This window comes from Mus pahari, chromosome 9 (genome assembly GCF_900095145.1).
Source record: "Mus pahari chromosome 9, PAHARI_EIJ_v1.1, whole genome shotgun sequence".
Lineage (NCBI taxonomy): Eukaryota > Metazoa > Chordata > Mammalia > Rodentia > Muridae > Mus > Mus pahari.
In genome coordinates, this window is record NC_034598.1 from 89,960,559 (window position 1) to 89,969,292 (window position 8,734).

The 8,734-nt window shown below is 43.3% G+C and overlaps 1 protein-coding gene across 1 annotated transcript in view; it reads left to right on the top strand.

The window, feature by feature from the left end:
• Positions 1–4,011: 4,011 nt before the first annotated feature.
• Positions 4,012–8,734, top strand: part of Mterf2 (mitochondrial transcription termination factor 2) — a 7,677-nt gene continuing 2,954 nt past the window's right edge. The window contains exons 1-2 of the mRNA XM_021205448.2: positions 4,012–4,091; positions 5,756–5,874. The gene's annotated coding sequence lies outside the window, so the exon portion shown is untranslated. The remainder of the gene's footprint in view (positions 4,092–5,755; positions 5,875–8,734) is intronic.

An 8,734-nucleotide genomic window follows, 5' to 3' on the forward strand; every position in this document is an offset into this window, starting at 1 on the left:
GTAAAAGTTAACGTAAACAGATATTCTGATATAAATCTCAAGAGTTTTGAGAGTCATTGCAGGAAAATGGGAAGTTTTTAGACTTTCTTAAAAGACTTTGTTAAAATTTTAGAACACATTTTTCCAGACACCATTGTTTGATCTAATTTTACAGTCTTTGATAATAATGCTTTAGAGAATACATGTAATCAAGTGCATAGTCCTCTGTCAGCGAGGACAGTCTGTGTTACAGCCTCCTGACTTGCGCAGTGCGTTGTGCTGAGCTCCTTTGTCTCTCCGCTTCTTTATTTACAGCTACCGTGACTTTGTTATTAAAGTATATGCAAATATGAAATCTCGTGTACTTGTATTCATTTTTCATTTTGTTTGCTTGGTAAGAGATTGTTATGTGAGGTATGGTTAGATTACGAATATAGAAGGCACGTATCTCTCACCATTCTGAATGAAAGAGAAGGCACTCTCACTAGCAGCCAGTATCTTTAGGATTATCTGGAAGGCAGCTTTCCAGTCTGGTCTGTGTGGCCTGTCCCTGTAAGTCAGCCCGCCTGAGGCAGCAGCTCAGAGTGTGCGCTCACAGTCAAAGGCTTCCAGTTACCAGCTCGGAGATCTTACACACGACTTTACCTTTCTGTCTTGAGTTTTCCATCTTAAACGGGAGTAAGGACAGTATCTGCTTCATAGTCCAGTTTCATGTAAAGTGCTCTTAGTACTGTAGGGCATACAACCTCGCCCAGTATGTGTCGGCTGCAGGCTGCATGTGCCCTGGATTACATGACTAGCTGCCACTGCTCCCACTGCCACTCTCCTTACTCAGCTGATTAGGCATTCATACTGAAGGTTATGGTGACTAGGCATTGGCTTTTCATTTTCCTGTCTGTCCTCAGTAGTAACACTGAGTATAGTGGGGCAGTTATATATGACTCAGTATATAGGGGCTGGGCCATATAGGGCATTGGCCTAGAATGTGTAAGGAAGGCCCTACATTCAGTCCTCACTACCACATACACAGACACACACACACACACACACACACAGAATCAATATAATTTTATTGTAAAGGTAGCTAAAAGTGTAAGTTTGGCTTAGAAAACATAAACATGTTTTTATATAACAGGCATTTTAAATATATATACTGGATAACAAATTAATAATGCTCAATAGACTCCAACAATAAGAATGGCAAGATGTTCCAGTTGTCTTTCACTAATTTCTGATTAGTGTGGACCCGATTGTATTACACAGAGCTGCAAGTTATAGGCCTGAGAGTCATCACCGTCCAGGGGGAGCAGACTCATTTCTGATATAAACTCCTCTTGGCATAGGAACAGTTCGGCATGTGGGCAACTGGGTGTTGTTGGGTGACATGTTCTCTCTCCAGAGATTTCCTGAGAGCTGCCCAAAGGAATCACTAAAGGTAAAGAAGTCGAGGTATGAATCAGAGTCCCAGTTTGACACGATCCTTGAATACGGTATTCTCCCCTAATAAGCTGAAGTAAGTCATCAGAGTCCTACTAGAGGTTGAAGTATTAAAATTATTTTATTTAAGCAGTTGTGGTGGTATACATACCTTTGATTCCAGAGGCAGGTGAATCATGAGTTCAAGGCCAGCCTGGTCTATAGAGTGAGTTTCAAGACAGGGCTACACAGAGAAACCCTATCTTACAAGAAAAAAATAATAATAATAATAATTGGCTTTCTTTTAGTTTAAGAACAATTTTATTAGAGTTTAAGAGAAAACAATCATAATACAGGTTAGGTAAAATTCTGGCGGCACCAGGAGGAGACAGAGAAAAGGTCGTGCCTTTTAGACGGAGTGTGGAGTAGAAGCACCATAGATTGTTAAGGAAGGAAGGGCACACGAAGTGTAAGCAGCTTCAAGAGCAAAGGAAAGAGCCAGCTTCCCGAGTCCTGGCATTCTTACTACTCCACACTGAGAAGCTGAAGGAGCCACGCTTTAGAATTAACTTATTGTTTCCTCACATTCTTCTCAAGCGCTTAGTGACTTTTACATGTACAAGAATAATAACCATTGTTTAGTTACTTTTCTGTTACTGTGATAAAATGTCAATGCAGCTTATAAAAGCATTTAATGTGGGTATTTCAGAGGGTTAGAGTTCATGATTACAGAACACAGGAACACCTGAGTTCTCACACCTCAGTCCATAACTGAGAGACTCAGCGGGAGCCCAGGAATGGCAAGAACCGCAAAGCACTTCCTCCAACAGGGCCACGCCCCTTTATCCTTCCCAAACAGTTCCACCAGCTGGGGCCCAAGTATTCAAGCCTGTGGGGACCAGTCTCCCTCAAGACACTGTACCTATTATAACTTTATTTCTTATAAACTAGAGACTTCAGAATTGTCTGATTTTTGTAATTTTCTTTAGGAAAATATACATAGTAGTAGCCTTGTCACCTGTCCCTCCTGAGGCTTTTTCTGAGTGTCAGGCCCTAGAAATGCACCGTAAGAAGATGGCAAAGTCTGTGCCCAGTCACTGGCCACAGTTGATGTGGCTGAGTTAGCATCTACTTTTGATCACAGTGCACAGGTTGTGTGGAGCCTTGGTGCAAGCTTCCCACACCATAATTCGCAGTTCTGCTTCCCTCTCCTAACAAGTGATTGCACAGCATGCAATTCCAGGTCTTGACTTTAACACCTATAACTTTCTTTTACTTTCTTCCCCCCCCCTTTTTTTAAATTGTCTGATGTGGGGAGTGCTTTGGCTTTTTGAGACAGTACCTGAAACTGTAAACAAAACTGTCCTGGATTACTATGTAATTCCAGGCTGTCTTTGAAGCCATACTAATCCTTCCCCATGCTAAGATGTGACGACTTATTCCTTTTCTATACTTCACTGTAATTTCCTTTTCCCACGTGAGAATAGCCCACCTTAACCATGAATCCCAAATCCTTGTAAGAAAGTGTGCAGTAAATCCATGAATAGAGTGTTGATGTGCCAAGAAGGGTTATTGGACATAGATAACCTACTCATCTAGGTAGTAGCTACTCAGTTAATTCCCGAGTAGCCTGAGGATCAGAACTGATCTCGAGGAGTCAGGACTCGGTTCCTCTAAAGCCCACAGAGTGTAAACCACAAGGCTGTTTTCAGATTTGATTAACATTTCTGGAGTTCTTAACTGTGGACCAAGCATTGTTCTTCGCTAAAGACATAATCAGTAGCCAGGAGCCTCCGCTCCACATGAAGGGGAGGTGTCAACCTGAGTGTAGCCCAGCCCTGTGTGAGAGGCCCTTAGAAAGGTAACAAGGCGGGCTACCAGCCTAGGAAACACCATTTTCCTTGCTCCAACTGCAGACAGCACAGGGTGGGCACAGGGGACTCTTTCCTGGGTAGCACTTCACTCTCCTTGTGGTTCACATGTTAATGTGTTTCAGTTCCTGTTGCCCTGTCCAAGGTCCTAGCACTGCAGTTCCGCATGCTTGGTGCTGAGGCAGCAGCCTGAAATTATTTATTTGAAGGATGGATGAAAAAGATTCTGGCTTTTGGTTGGTTGGTTGGTTTATAAGTGTGGGCATCACGAATAACTAGAATGTAAAGCAAACGGCAGTTTAGCAGTATTTGGGCAAAGTCATCTAGGGAGAAAAGTAATGAATGGCTTTTAGGAAATCAGACCAGGTGTTTACAGATGTGAGGGGTTTGTTTTGTTTGGACAGATCAGGTTTCTAAGTTTTAAACTTGAGAGTTCCGAATGGCTCCACATTACAAACAGGTTCTGATCTACCCCTCCTCCCTGCCTCTTCTCTCTCTCTCAGCGAGTTGCAACGTTCTGTAAGGGACAAAACGACCGAACCACCAGAGTTTGCTGAGACAGAAGCGCCAGGTGGCACTGGTGGCAATAGGCTCCGTAGTGTGGCTCGCTTATTCCCACGGGAGCCTGTACCCAGTGTTCTAATTGGCTACGCTCGGGGATGGAGGCGTGACTTCCTGCGCATCAGTTTCTCGAGCTTTGATTGGTTAGTAGCCAAGGCGAAGTCCTGCCAGTTACCTAGGATCTGTTTCCTGAGTGGAGAGGCCTGCGGAACAGGGTGGGAACTTAGCTCAACGCCCAGGGGCTCTCGGCTGTGCTGCCCACAGGTGAGCCACACTTTTTCTCCAGCTTAGGCTGAGCCTCAAGCCTGCCTACGGGGGCCAGGGTTAGCAGCTGCCCACCGAGAACGTCCCCACAGGCACTCCAAATCGGAGCACCGAAAAAAGGAGGCTGCACGTGTAAAGAGGAGGCCATGGTAGCGGTCCTGGCAGTGCCCTTCCTCTGACCAACTTTGTGGTTCTTTGCTTTCAAATTGTGATTCACTTGAAACTGTCAGATCAGAACTTAATTGGTGTTATTTTTGTTTTGGTTTGGTTTGGTTTGGTTTTGGTTTTTCGAGACAGGGTTTCTCTGTATAGCTCTGGCTGTCCTGGAACTCACTTGGTAGACCAGGCTAACCTCGAACTCAGAAATCCACCTGCCTCTGCCTCCCGAGTGCTGGGATTAAAGGCCTGCGCCACCAGGCCCGGCTTTAATTGGTGTTATTGAGAGGACTGTTTTAATTATAAAAATGTATCTCGCACCTCAGGATTGCTTAAGAGAGGATTGCGTAAGAGGGCAGACTATGTGACCTTTTGAGCAAGAGCATCATTGTACATAGGACACAAGGCTAAGTAAGAGGACTGCATTCTCAGGTGGGCAGCCTTGGGCAAGCTACACCTGCATCCTGACCTCATCTTTAAGGGGAATTGTGGTTTAATGAGGAGTAGATGTGAGAGCTTTGTTTTGTTTTTTAATACTCTGAACTACTATTAACTTGTTTAACATGACCTTTCACCGAGGAGTAGCCCCATGTTCCTGATGCCCACACTGCCCACACAGAAAGGTGATATTACTTCCTAAAAAGTCACAGCTAATCAGAGATTAATTCAAAGGCAGTGTAGCTGCGCTAAAGTAACTCACTTTTGCCCTCTGCATTGTTTCATAGCCTGATTTGTTAATTTGATGTTACTGCTTTGTGCATCGTGTTCTTTGCTCATTACAGGAAATAACAGTATTCAGCCTCTGCTTTCCCGTGTACACAGTCACTATGGGTTGTTCATGGTTCTTGCTAAAATCATTTCTGAAGTGAAAAAGGTGTGGGCCTTTTTTTTGTTTTGTTTTGTAAAGTCTGTAACTCAAGTTCTCAGATGGTCTGTGTGTGATCCCAACAGAAATATGAAGTGTTTGACCAGGAGAGCTAGTGCCTGCCATCCTGATGGCAGCCTGAACTTAAAAAAACAAACAACAAAAAAACTACCAGTTGAATGGACAATTGATAAATATTACTATAAAGTAAAAAAAAATACACTGGGAAGTACCTGCCCCTCTCTTTCCCAGAGTCAGTGATGGCAGCCCATGAAGGGCAGGGAGACAGTTCATTAGAACATGGTGCTACAGTGTGGGTAGTGTGGGATAGTGAAGCAGAAACATGAGCGGTCACAGCCATCCCAGGTAGAGCATTGCAGTCCATGGTGCCGTAAACGCCCTTAAAGGGAACATAGGGCTTCATCTATTCTGAAACACCAGAGGCATTTCCTTAAGAAAGTGACACTTACTTCTGGGAGTTGTTTGACAAAAGTACAGTCTTTGGAGACTGTGTAGTGGGAACATTTAGAGCCTGCCGGGACTGAGAAGTGACTGTGGTTTGTGAGGAGGGAAGATGGGAATTCAGGTGGCAGCAAAACTCAAAAAAGTCTTTCCTACAAATTATTGTATGTCTGTCCTAAAGTGCCACTGAGGTCTATTGCAGAGAAGTGACAGAATCACATTTTAGAAGCTACAGAGAAGTCCTAAGTGGACTGCCTGAAGCCCTGGACAAGGACAAAATCACTCAGGAAAGACTATAAGGTAAGAAGGAAAACATATTTATTTGTTTGTTTGTTCATTTGTTTATTTTTCACTAGAAAAACTCGTTCATTTTTAATGCTTTTAATTAAAATATAATTACATCATTTACACTCCCCAAGTACACACATACCCCATTATTCTCACATTCCTGGTATCTCTCATTTCTTTAATTGTAATTTTTTTTTTTTTAACAAGTTGTTACTTTGCAGTTCAAACTGGCTTAAAAATACTCTAGGTAGACCAGGCTGGCCTAAAACTTATGCCTCAGCCTTCCTAGTGCTGGGATTTCAGGCTACCTGTAGAGGAGCTAGAGAAGGGGTGGCCAGAGGGGACTGGTGGGGAGAACAAGAAGAGGGGAGCAGTTTAGAAGTCAGACAAGAGACTGTTTTGAAAAACAAATGGTCGACCACTGCTGGATGCTACAAAAGCCCAGAAAAGTAGGAATTAAAACTACTCATTAGCTCTGATAGCAAGGAAGTTGCCTTTATTGAGAGTTGTGATGTAGAAGAGGAAGGAGAATCTGCAAGGATCAGCTAAGAGGATGGAACAAAGGAGACTGAGGGGAAGAGCAGTGATATCAGAAGTCCAGAAAAAGAGAGGTGGGTACACCTGTAGGCATAAATGTGAATGTGACCTCATTTGATTATCTTTATTGCTCTTCATAGATTATGTGTTGGGTGGGGAGAGTTGGCCTTTCTTAATGGGGTGAAAAGATATTTAGGGTGGTGGGGAGGTGTGTGCCAAAGTGGTGCATGTATGGAGGTCGGAAGACAACATGCAGAAGTCAGTACTCTCATTCCACCACATTCATTTCTGGGACTAAAGTCAGAGCAGCAGCCTTGGCGACAGCACCTTTACCTGCTGCCTGTCTTGATGGCTTTTCTTTCATTTCCTTGTTGACGTACAAAGTCCCAGGATATGGGCAGAGTTCATTGAAAATCTTGTGTGGAGGATTCACTACTCCAGCTGCTGTTGAAAACGTGTGTGGGCGGGGCCAAGACATCAGCATTATGGGAGTCGGAGGGAGCAGATTTCAGTCCTCACAGGTGCCTTTGAGGGGAATCTTGGAAAGAAATACAGATTGTGGCAGAAGTAGGATTAGAGATAGACGCGTTGATGTGACTACATCATTCGGTCACCAGATCAAACTTTAGCAGATGTGGACTTGCTTCCCGCCTGGGTGACTGAGAAGTGGTTACTTGAGATGAAATCCATTCTTGGTGAAGATGACAGCAAAGGATATCAAGGGTCACATAAACTTAGTTGATAAAGCAGTGGGTCTAAGAGGCCTGGCTTCGTGTTTAAACAATTCTGTTTGAGGAAAATGCTATCAAGCAGCACACTTATTGTCTTATTTTAAGAAATTGGCTGGTAAGATGTACTTGCTGAGCCAGCCTCATGAGTTCAATCCAGAATTTACATAAAGGTGCAAAGAGAAAACCCAATCTACTGAGTTGAGTTGTCCTCTGACCACCTCAGGTGTGCACCTCAACATACACACACACACACACACACACACATACACGTATACGAGTCCATTGCAAATAAATGTGCCTAAAAAGCTGAACTGTGCCTTGTTCAGACACTTGCTACAACATGGACTTTGAAAGCATTACAGTAAATGAAATAAGCCAAGCATTTTAAAAATGTGTTAGCTGGTTTGTTTCACTCACATGACCTATCTAAAAGACACATGGAGACAGTGGAGGAGAGCTTTCCAGGTGCCATGGCAGGAGTGGAGAGTTATGTACTCTGTTTTATGAACATAGAATCTGTGTTTGACAGGAAGTCCTAGATGGAGTGGTTTATAGTTGTACAGTGTTGTCAAAGTACCCTGTGCCACTGAACTATATACTTGAAAATGGTCCAAATACTACTGTGCCTTTATTAACATCTTACCATAACTTGTTAAAAAGTGGCAACTCTAACTCATGCCTGTGACACCAGCCATTTGGGAGTCAAAACAGAAGGAACTACAATGTAAGATCTCAACCTCCTCCTCCTCCTCCTCTTCCTCCTCCTCTTCCTCCTTTTCTTCTTCCTCTTCTTTCTCCTCTTCCTCTTCCCCCCCCAAAAAGTGATAACTACAAAAAATGAATCAAAGAATGTTAATTATAGAAAAACTAAGTTGTTTTCCGTATATAATAAAAGTTTATACATGTTAATTTTTATGCTGTATTAAGGACAAAAAGGCAAAGAGAAGATAAGGCTAAAAATAACCTATTAGCCAAAGGTCAGCCTCAGTAACAAAGCACTTCACCGGTGAGAGTTGTTTTCCACACTTCAGAATAACAGAAGAATCATTTATATGCTGGGGTTATTTAAAGGGGGGGGTCATCTGAGATGGAGTTTCCTGGCTGTAAGTGTGGGCTCTCCAGCCCTCCCTCTCAGATTCTAGAAACTCCCTTTAAAGGGCAAACATGAAATGCAGGCAGGAAGATGCTCAGCATGTAACAAAACTGCAAATAGCATAGCTACTCAACAGTAAGAGCTGCAGTCGGCACACTAATCCTGAATGTTGTTCCTTCCACTTTCTCCAGCACTCTAACGCCACAGTCAGACTTCCTAAGAAGTTGTAATGTACATTTATTGGGCTTTCCATTTTTACTGATAACAATGTTTGCCCAGCAGAAAGGCAGCAAGATGGACAGCCTTGACTGTCCTCATGACTCTGTTTACCTTTAAGAAAGTGCCAGGTGGTGGTGGCGCACACCTTTAATCCCAGCATTTAAGAGGCAGAGGCAGGTGGATTTCTGAGTTTGAGGCCAGCCTGGTCTATAGAGTGAGTTCCAGGACAGCCAGGGCTATACAGAGAAACCCTGTCTTGAAAAACCAAAAAACCCCAAAAAACAAAAAGAAA